This window comes from Camelina sativa, chromosome 12, assembly GCF_030686135.1.
Source record: "Camelina sativa cultivar CO46 ecotype springtype chromosome 12, ASM3068613v1".
Classification (NCBI taxonomy): Eukaryota; Viridiplantae; Streptophyta; class Magnoliopsida; order Brassicales; family Brassicaceae; genus Camelina; species Camelina sativa.
In genome coordinates, this window is record NC_141891.1 from 22,523,705 (window position 1) to 22,534,642 (window position 10,938).

A 10,938-nucleotide genomic window follows, 5' to 3' on the forward strand; every position below is an offset into this window, starting at 1 on the left:
ATGCTAGAGGTTTACTTAGCTCTGAGTGATAAAATCAGATGAGTTTAAGTCTACTAACAATAATGAATCGTTCTTAATGCCTGCTTGTTCATATTGCTAGTGCGACAGTGTGGTAGTGTGTTCAAGATTGATTGTTGCTAGTGCGAAAGTGTGGTGACAAGGTTTTAGAGGTTCATTGTCTAGGAAATATTTGCTTGAGGCATGTACGACATCCATACTGGTCAGGAACACTTAGGAGTCGATTACCCCATCCTTAGGAGCTTTCGTATCTTGATTGTTTACTGTTTTTATATCAACCCGACCACCTACCCGATCATGTACTGGATCACCTGCATCGTGTGGTACTTCGAGTTGTTCTTGATTTTTGTTCTTTTTTTGTTTTCTTATTTTTGTTCACCTTAGGTTGTTAGACAAAACCCCCTATTATTGCTTGGCTTGACTTGCATTGTTTTGATCATATCTTATCTGCTAGCATAACAACCATTTGGATTGATAACACTTTGTACTACAACTGCATAGGGAATTGATACCCTGGGTGAAACCAGTCTATCAAGTTGGCGCCGTTGCCATTTGGTTGTTTCTTGTTACATTTAGGATTTAAGAACTTGCTAGATCAAGTTCTTATTATTATTTTCTCGGTACTGACTGTTTGCTTGTCTATTTTGGATCTCAGGTGAACCTACGCGAACCCCTACCCGATCCACCACCCGAACCCTTACTCGATCCCCCACTCGAACCCCTACCCGAACCTATGTACCCGAGCACCTGCTCGAGTGACCTTTCGGATTCTTGATCGGGTACTTGTATACACCAACCGTTTGCCAGGAGAACCAAGACATCAAAGGACAGTATCAGAGTAGAACAGGAAGAAGTGGGAATGGAAAACCCATAGGATCAAACTGAACTTCTAAGGAGAAGGAAGATTGGTGATATTGATGCTCTCACTACTTATACTCAGAGGTATGGGATAGTGCCTCCTGCTGTCCACAACACAACCTTCACAATCAAGAGTAGTCTGATCGCAATGGTTCAGAGGAACAGATTTCATGGACTGCCTACTGAAGACCCACTTGCACATCTTGATGAGTTTGATAGGCTCTGTAGTCTCACCAATATAAATGGAGTTAGTGAGGATGCCTTGAAGCTGAGATTGTTTCCATTTTCTCTAGGAGATAAAGCCCATCGGTGGGAGAAGACTTTACCTTCTGGAAAAATCACCTCTTGGATTGATTGTAAGAAGGTCTTCTTTGCAAAGTTATTCTCTAGTTCAAGGACTACACGTTTGAGGAATGAAATTTTTGGATTTCTCCAACAAAATGGCGAGTCTTTCAGTGAAGCATGGGAGCGCTTCAAAGTCTACCAGAGACAATGCCCACACCATGGATTCAACGATGCATCTTTGTTAAGTACTTTGTATCGAGGTGTTATTCCCAGTATCCGAATACTTCTAGACACAGCCTCCAATGGAAGTTTCATGAATAGAGATGTAGCTGAAGGTTGGGAATTAGTAGAGAATCTTGCTCAATGTGATGCAAATTACAGTGAGGAATATGATTTCAGCTTAAAGGGAGGTGTTGATTCTGAGGAAGGGCATAGGAATGAACTAAATGCCTTAAATGAGAAGCTTGAGAAGCTAGATAAACTCCGTCTAACCCAACAGGAGCAAGTACATGTTGTCTGTGAAGATGAGCAGTTTATGGTCCCAATCTATCCTCCACAACATCCCACGCAGGCCCCTGCTCAAGATCAAGAACTGACGAATATGCTTCGGCAAGTTCTACAAGGTCAAGCTAGTGAAGCTATGGAAACAGCTAGGTTGTTTACAGAGATGAACAACAAACTGGACTACATCAATAATGCCCATAATCTCAATATTGAAGATTTGGCATCCAGAATTCATCAGCTTGAAAGCTTGGATGCTTCTCCTTGTTCAGTACAACTCCCAGGGACATCAATAATCCATCAAAGGGAGTTGGCTACTATCCATGCTATCACCTTAAGCGAGTTACCTGCCTATGAAGAAGACATTACAATCATTAGGGACAATGCAGTTCAAGATGGGGAAGATTTATGTGAAAATCATTATGTAGTCTTTGAAGGTGTAAATGGGCCAAAAGCAGAGATTTTCGCAGCATACGAAGAAGCTCCAACGGGAGCACGACCCCATGTTCGGGTTCATGTTCGGGTCCATGGTCGGGTCACACTCCAGCTCTCCCAGAATGCTCAGATTCAATCTGCAAGCTTCCCCAACAGCTAGAGTCACGAAATCCCGTATCCGATGGGGTGTCAGCATTTCAAACTAGTAACATTCTCAAGGATTCTGTGAGGGAGTTAACAACTACAGTGAAGAAGATCAGTGGGAAAATCAAGAAACTTCAAGGAAAAGTCAGTGGTTCTTCCTCAAAGAAAGGAAAGCAAGGGGTACATATAACGATCATGAATAAAACTTTTAGCATTGATCCTGGAAAAAGAAGAAAAATGAAATCTCAGGGAATAGAGAGGACTTCATCTCCTCTCTATAAATCTTCCAAAGCATGAGAAAGATGAAAAGTCAAGCTTAGTGACTTTAAACAAGCTCACTTGGGAGGAAGTCCCAAAGGTATCCTTCTAAATATGGCTTAAGTTTTTTGTTGTTTTCATTTCTTTTCTTTAGTGTCTTTGAATTCTAGGAATATAAAAAAAAATAAGTGTTAAGGGGATATCTGAATGAGCTAGAGCCTATCCGATGCCAAACCCGATGCCCTACCCGATGCATGACTCGGATGTGGTCAGAGCAACAGGTCCGCACACATCAACGAGCTCACTGATGAGCCAAATCCAGCAACCACTAGAGCTGAGAACAAGCCTGAATGAAAATTGGGAAGCATGGAAGTTGTTGTGGCGTCCTTCTTCTCCAACCCATGAGGTACCAACTACATCCAACACTTGTATATAGAATTGCATTTAGTTTAATTCATTTTGTGTAATTCTTGGATTCTTTTCCAACTTTTATTTACACAGGGACTGTGTAATTTAAGTTTGGGGGAGGGTCATAGAATGTATTTAACATTCTGTTTTATTTTCTTATTTTTATTATTTCAAATTTTTGCATGCTAGTTTTATTCATTTGAGTCTGCATTTATGTGCATTAAAAACCCAAAAAATTTGAAAAATTTTGAAAAAAAAAAAAAAAAAAGAGTGTTCATGTAGTTGCATTTACATATTAGGATTGAATCTAGTTTGTTTTATATAGGATTGTTGCATATGCATCTTAGGGGACAATGATTAAAACCACCTTGTTTAAAAATCAAACCTTAGGATTGAAGCTATAGCCCTTAGTCACACTTCATTGTTGCTAGATCAATCTTTGGAAAAAAATGAAAAATCTTTGCTTAGACCCTTTGTGTCGATTGAATGCTTCCTCCACTTGCTTAAACATTAGAATATCTCTATATTATTGGATTTAATTTGACCATTAATTGTCTTGCTTATGGAACTTGAATACTTGCTCATGATAACTCTAAAACTCGGGTTAGCACTCCACTTTTTACCAATCTTTTCATTTAACCCGATTCATATTGTCCTACCCTTGAACCCAAACCTTTCTTTCAAACCTTGTTGTGAAATGTTGAGTGAGGCCTTTTTCATTGTGCTATAGGTTGTGAAACCTTGAGAGTATTGAGAACGACAAAAAACTGCCTCTTGATTTAGCTAAGTTAGATTTGAACTAGCTAATAGATTTGGTTTTGAAATATAGGTGGTTAGAATGTTTTTTTGGGCTGGGTTGTGGAATAAAAAAGGAAAAGAGAAGAAAGTCCCTAAGGTTAGAATTAATTAGCTCTAAGTCTCTAAGTAAAAAAAAAAAAAAAAGTTTTTGCTAGTCTCCTAGAAAGAAAGAAAATAATATATGTATATTAGGAGTTTAACAAAGAAAAAAAACAAAAAAAAAAAAAAGAGAGAGTAAGAGCTAGAAGTTTAAAGTCTAAAAGTCTAAACCTTAGGGAGTAAAAAAAAAAGAGTTAAAATCAAGGATGTGGGTAGTTTAATTCTAGGGGGTTTAAATAAAAAAAAATGATGAATGTATGAGAAAATGGTAGATCATCAAGAGTTAAGCTTTGTATGCCCAAATTGTTCTCAGTCTTAGATAGTTTTCACAACTGTCTAGCATTCCACTTTTTGAGAGAAAATCACATAAAGAATTTGTTTGAAACCACCTTACCAAAAAGCCTTACCCTTGAAATCGATTGAGCTTGATTCACCTTCCATTTGCAAGAATTCGCCAAACACTTAATTGAATGTGAAAGAGATGTTCCTTATCTTTAGTTGGAGGTTGAGCTAGATCGATGCATGGTAATAGGCATAAAAAAATATTTGTAAGCATGTTGATTGATCTTAGCACCATTATACTATCTTTAAAAACTATAGCTTGAATCCTTCGGTTAGCATCTTAAGGGTTATGAGGGTACCTCTTACTTCCTTGCTAGAGGACTAGCAAGATTTAAGTTTGGGGGTCTGATAACACTCTAATTTACATGTTTTTAGTATCCTTTTTTGTCCATATTTTGCATTGTTCATACCTCTAACTTAGTATTTTTAGGTCATTTACTGCAAGAATCAACTTTTAGAGCATTTAGGGTGTTGCATTTTTGCATTTGCATATTTTGGATGAAAACAGGTACTTTAGAGCCTAAAAAGAGCAAAAAGAAGGGTTAACAAGTTGCAGCTTTCACAAGGAAGGAACTGGTTACATTTATAAGGTTTACACAGAAGCATCAAGAAGGAAAAAGGAGGGACCCGACCATATCACCCGATAATTGCCATATAGCACCTGGTCGAGTTCATGACGAGACCTTCAAATATCGACTCGAATGAAGATTTTACGGTGGGATTCAGCTTCTGAGTTCTTCATCAAAGTTATATGATTTCGAGTTCTCTTTCCAAAGGTGGTGATTTGAAGCCAATCGGATGTGCGGTTCAAGAGTTATTCCTGTTTTAGTAAGCGTATATACATCCAGATCGAAGAATGGAACCACCCGATCACCTACCTGATCATGCACCCGAAGGGCAGCTCGAGTTCCACCTCGTGTAGCATGGTCGGATATCTGCTGATGTGGCCGCTGTCGTGGCTAGGTCAACCTGTTTCCTTATAAATACCCCCTCTTAACCCTGTTTTCGCGAGCAAGAGGTGAGAGCCGCTTCCACTCTTTTCTTAGCATTTCTTTTCATGTTTTTGTTCTCTCTTTCAACTTGAATTCTGTTTACATTTTGCTACTGCTTCTTTTTAATAAAACGTTTATCTCTTTCTCATCTTTATGATTATGCAATTTTTATTTATTTCTGGGTTTATGTTCTTTGCCATGAGATCTGAGTAGTGAATCAAAGTTTCTAGGGATGGGATAGACAATTTTGTGTTCTTGATCGGTTAGGATGCTGTAGTTGATTGTGGTGATTGATAGATTTCCTTCTAGGTTGGTGTTCTTAATGCTGTCAATAGACCGAAAGGTTGAGATTAGATCTAGGGCGTTTACAATGCTACAGGCCGAAAGGAGTAGATAAAATGCTTGATTTAGCCAATGCTAGAGGTTTACTTAGCTCTGAGTGACAAAATCAGAGGAGTTTAAGTCTACTGACAATAATGAATCGTTCTTAATGTCTGCTTGTTCATATTGCTAGTGCGACAGTGTGGTAGTGTGTTCAAGGTTGATTGTTGCTAGTGCAAAAGTGTGGTGACAAGGTTTTAGAGGTTCATTGTCTAGGAAATATTTGCTTGAGGCATGTAGGACATCCATACTGGTCAGGAACACTTAGGAGTCGATTACCGCATCCTTAGGAGCTTTCGTATCTTGATTGTTTACTGTTTTTATATCAACCCGACCACCTACCCGATCATGTACTGGATCACCTGCATCGTGTGGTACTTCGAGTTGTTCTTGATTTTTGTTCTTTTTTTGTTTTCTTATTTTTGTTCACCTTAGGTTGTTAGACAAAACCCCCTATTATTGCTTGGCTTGACTTGTATTGTTCTGATCATATCTTATCTGCTAGCATAACAACCATTTGGATTGATAACCCTTTGTACTACAACTGCATAGTGAATTGATACCCGAGGTGAAAACCAGTCTATCACTCTCCAAATGAAGTTTTTTTTATCTTTGGAGAGGTATGTAACTACCACACCTGTGTCTTTAGTTCATTAATAGAGGGTCTCATTTCCGCTTCAGAGATCAGTGTTGGTTTATTTAGATGACTTGCTAGAGTATACCCTGTTTTGACTGAGTAATCTCCACTCTTAGTATGTCTCCAACTCCAAAAGTCTGGGTGTGATGTCACTGGTTTGTGCTTTAAGATGATATCCACATCTCTGTGATAAAATAAAGTCTCTAAGGTAGAGGAATTCCAATTCCTCGTGTAAGAGTTGATAAGATGACCTACCTTTAGGTCTAGATTAATAAAAATATTTTTCATTAAAGGAATTCGTTTTCTCCCTTCATCTAAGAGCCATGGATCGGACCAAACCATCATATCCTGTCCATTACCAATCATTCGTTGAAGTCCTTTCATCAAAAGGTCTCGACCATGAAGAACACTTCGCCAAATATAAGATGGTCGATTTCCTTTTCCTGCTTTTAAGATCTCAGAATTCTCAAAATATCTACTTTTCATAACCTTAGCAAACAAACAATCTGGGTTTTGTAATATCCGCCAAGCTTGCTTAGCTAATAGTGCCTGATTAAAAGCCTGGAGGTCTTTGAAGTCAAGTCCACCTTGAGATTTCTCTAAGCATAGCTTATCCTAGATTAACCAATGCATTTTTTTCTTATGCTCCATTGAGTTCCACCAAAAAGTAGACATTGCAGAAGTCAGTTTTTGAAAAGTTGTAATGGGAAGCTTAAAGCATGTCATTGCATAAACAGGTAAAGCCAATGCAACTGCTTTCAATAGTATTTCCTTGCCTCCAAGAGATAAATTACGATCAAACCATCCTGAGAGCTTTGATTTCAATCTATCGAAAACATAGTCGAGCATGTCTACCTTTGATCCACTAAAACATTCTGGTAGACCTAGATAAGATCCTGCCCCTCCTTCCTTGTGAATACTAGTTAAAGCCTGGATAGAGAGTCGAGTTTGCTGGTCGACTTTAGAGCCAAACGTTATCGATGATTTGTTGACATTAATTCTTTGTCCAGTCATATCACCATATGATCGTAAGATAGTTTGAAGATTGTGAACCTGGGCAAGAGATGCTTTACAGCTAAAGAGACTATCATCAGCGAAGAGCAGATGGTGAATAGATGGCCCAGAATTCGAGAATTGAATGCCTTGAATTGATCCAGCCGTCGCAGCTCTATTCATCAAGTGGGTGAGACCTTCAGTACAAAGAACGAAAAGGAAATGGGAGATAGGGTCACCCTGTCTCAGACCACGCTTAAGAGATATCATGCCATATGTTTGATCATTTAACAAAACAGAATAGGTAACTGTGGAAACGCATAACATTATCCACTGTACCCATTTATAATGGAAGCCTAACGCCATTAACAATTTCTGCAGATAATTCCATTCTAGTCTATCAAAGGCTTTAGACATGTCGGATTTGATTGCCAGATACTCATTGGAAATTAAAGGATGTGTTCTCAAGGCATGAATCATTTAATGAGCGATTGATATGTTATCAGAGACGCTTAGAGACGAAAGCTTACTGAGTCGGGGAGACCAATCCTGGTAGAAGGGGTTGTAGCCTTGAAGCTATAATCTTTGATATAATCTTATAAAGAACTGAACATAAACTAATTGGTCTAAGGTACGACATTAGGGTGGGATTCCTGACTTTAGGAATAAGACACAGCTGAGTGTAATTCCATTCAGATGGAAAGGAACCAGAGTTAAAAAAACTCTGAACTTCCTCTGTAACCTGGGGTCCTATGATGTCCCAATATTTTTGATAGAACAGACCAGTCATTCCGTCAGCTCCCGGCGCCTTAGTAGGATTGATTGAGAATATTGCCTTTTTGATCTCTCCTGTAGTCACTTTACTGATTAAAAAATCATTCATCTGAGCTGAAACTTTTGGCTGAAATTCATGGAACAACCAATCAAAGTTTCCTGGATTAGATGATTGAAAAAGATCATTGAAGTAGTTGATAGCAACCTCTCCTTTAGAAGCTTCTGATTTTTGAATGTTACCATTGCCATCCATCAAGGCGTGGATTATGTTCCTTGATCTATTTGCTTGAACAGCCGCATGGAAAAATTTCGTGTTACAGTCTCCTTCTTGTAGCCATTGTTCCCTACTCTGTTGGCTCCAATAAGTCTCTTCTTCGCGGTGAGCTAAAAGCAATTGGTTCTTAAGTCTATGGACATGGCAAAGGGAAGGGAAGGAAGAGGATTGCTCCTGTTCTAAGGCTATTTGAAGCTGATTGATCTTATCCAATGAGTTGATTTGGTTCTCTTTTTTCGAGTTACTTAAAGCTTTCATGCATCTACGGATCCTATCCGACACTGAAGAAAGAGGAGAAGAGTGGCTGTTGATCCGGGCTGAGCAAATTGCTTCTCGAACTAGAGGTTTATTTAAGAATCTTTTATCAAATTTGAAATTCCCTCTGTAAGGATTGTTTGAGGAAACAAACTTGAGAAGAACTGGTCTATGATCTGAGCCCCTTTTTCTAAAAATTTCTGATTTGAAGCTGGAAATAATTGGAACCATTTTCTATTTCCAAAACATCTATCTAATTTGCTTTGAATCCACAAATCATTTCTCCTTCCCCCCCATGTGAAGCTATTACCATAAGAAGGTAGTTCAGTCATATCACAAGTTCTAAGCATGTCCGCAAAGGGTAAAAAGGATGCTTCACTTCGACGTGGTCCTCCTAATTTCTCTTCATTGTGTAAAATTTCATTAAAGTCGCCTATCAGACACCAAATTTCTTGTCTATTTATTCCAATCCTCATAAGCTTTTCCCAAACTATTGATCGAGAGGTAAACAAAGGGTCCCCATATACACACGAGACAAAAAGATCTACAGAATCAAACTTAACATGAAGGTCTAGAAGATTTTTATCCACAGATAGAAAGGTGATATCAACATTGCTTTTCCAAAGTAAGGCTAAACCTCCACTCTTGCCTATAGGATTAATTGTAAACACCCTATCATAACCTAATCACTCCTGTATATCTATCAACACATTACTGTTATTCATAGTCTCCATAAGAAACAAAATCTCAGGGAAATATTCTTTACGTATTTCCCTGAGTCGAGGAATTGTCAAGTCCTGAGACCGTCCCAGACCTTGACAATTCCAACTCAGAAGGCTCATTAGATTGAAGACGGTCCCTCATTTGGGACCATCTTTTGGTTTGTGAGTTTAGGTACTTTATGAACATGAGTTGCTTCATCTAAACCTTTCCTTTTACCCAGCAAATTTATTCCTGAATCTAGAGGCAGCTCAGAATGAATTGGAGGGTCTAAGAGAGGTGTACCTAATTTGTTTCTTGCAGGCTTCAAGGATTTTTTCCTGTAGGTAGAGTTAGCCTTTGTTGTTCTAGACGTGCTCGCTTCAGAGTTAAGGATGTCGTAGACGTATGATGATTCCAGTCGAACTTCATAAAGGTTTTCTGGTTCAGTAGTATTATTCGTTGGAGAGCCTGGAAAATGAGTCTCGGTAGTGGGGGGGATTTCTGAGCCATGAGAAGTCTGACCAGTCGTATCAAATTGGAAATCAATGGGATCATCTGACATCATAGGAAGAACTGTATTGTTATCCTTCTCGATTGGAGGTTCCATAACTTGGTTAGCTTGATTAATCAGAGTCAGGGAGTTAAAAGAAGCTAATATCGTGGATCGATCATGGACGAAATTCTGTGTATCTTTCCCTTTGAAATCTTTAATCTTCTGGAGAAGCAAAGGATACTTTTCTCGTTCATGCGTAAGACGCTGATAGAAGTAACATCGTTTCTGAATTCTTTCATAATCATAAAGGATTGTAACAGCTTCACCTGAAGGGAGAACTAGCACTTTGGATCTGCGGAGTGATTTTGTAACATCGAAAAGTATCTCAGCCCGAATGATATCCTTATTCTGAGAGATTGATGGATCATAATCAACTTGCAGAACTGGTCTTGCAAATTCAGCGAATATCGTAATCGCTTCCTTCGTGTGATGGTTAACCGTTATGTTACGAATCTGTACCCAGATTGGAAGAGATTGGAGATACTCTGGCGGAGGTTTTTCTACCCATCGGTCCATAACCAGTGACCATTGGTTATACGTATGAACCCCCAAGTTGAGAATCTTTTCCATATCCTGTGCGTATTTGAAGATGAATTGGAATTTGTCTTTTGAGAGAGCCACGCCCCTAACACGGTCATAGATGAGCCATTTCCTTGGCATATCCAAAATGATGTCTGACACATTTTGGCAGTCTGGGTTGAGGATTCTACCCATCAAGCTCAATGAATTTGTATCCTTCGAAGAAAATTGTGGCAGGTCCGGCAAATGATAGGGCTCATCTGCTTCTTCTAGCGACATGGTCTTAATCATGTTATCAATTGAGGAAGACATTCCTGGAGACTTACAAGCTTGATTAGGGAAGAGTAAGATTTTGCAGCAAGGATCAGAGCCTGAAGAAATCTTTAAAGATCTTGATTAAACAGCAGGGAATCAGATTAAAAGACCAAAGTAACAAGAACAAATGAGTAAACTGGTGATATACGAAGAAAAAAAGATGTTTTTTCCGACAAAGATATTTTGCTTCACTTCGACATGGTCCTCCTAATTTCTCTTCATTGTGTAAAATTTCATTAAAGTCGCCTATCAGACACCAAATTTCTTTCTACTTATTCCAATCCTCATAAGCTTTTCCCAAACTATTGATCGAGAGGTAAACAAAGGGTCCCCATATACACACGAGACAAAAAGATCTACAGAATCAAACTTAACATGAAGGTCTAGAAGATTTTTA

At 38.7% G+C, this 10,938-nt stretch overlaps 1 non-coding gene across 1 annotated transcript; it reads right to left on the bottom strand.

Moving 5' to 3' along the window:
• Nucleotides 1-1,279: 1,279 nt before the first annotated feature.
• On the bottom strand, nt 1,280-1,386 carry LOC147930911 (small nucleolar RNA R71). Its single transcript, XR_015576858.1, has one exon. It is a non-coding gene; the product is annotated as a small nucleolar RNA R71 (small nucleolar RNA).
• Between the last annotated feature and the right edge of the window lie 9,552 nt (nt 1,387-10,938).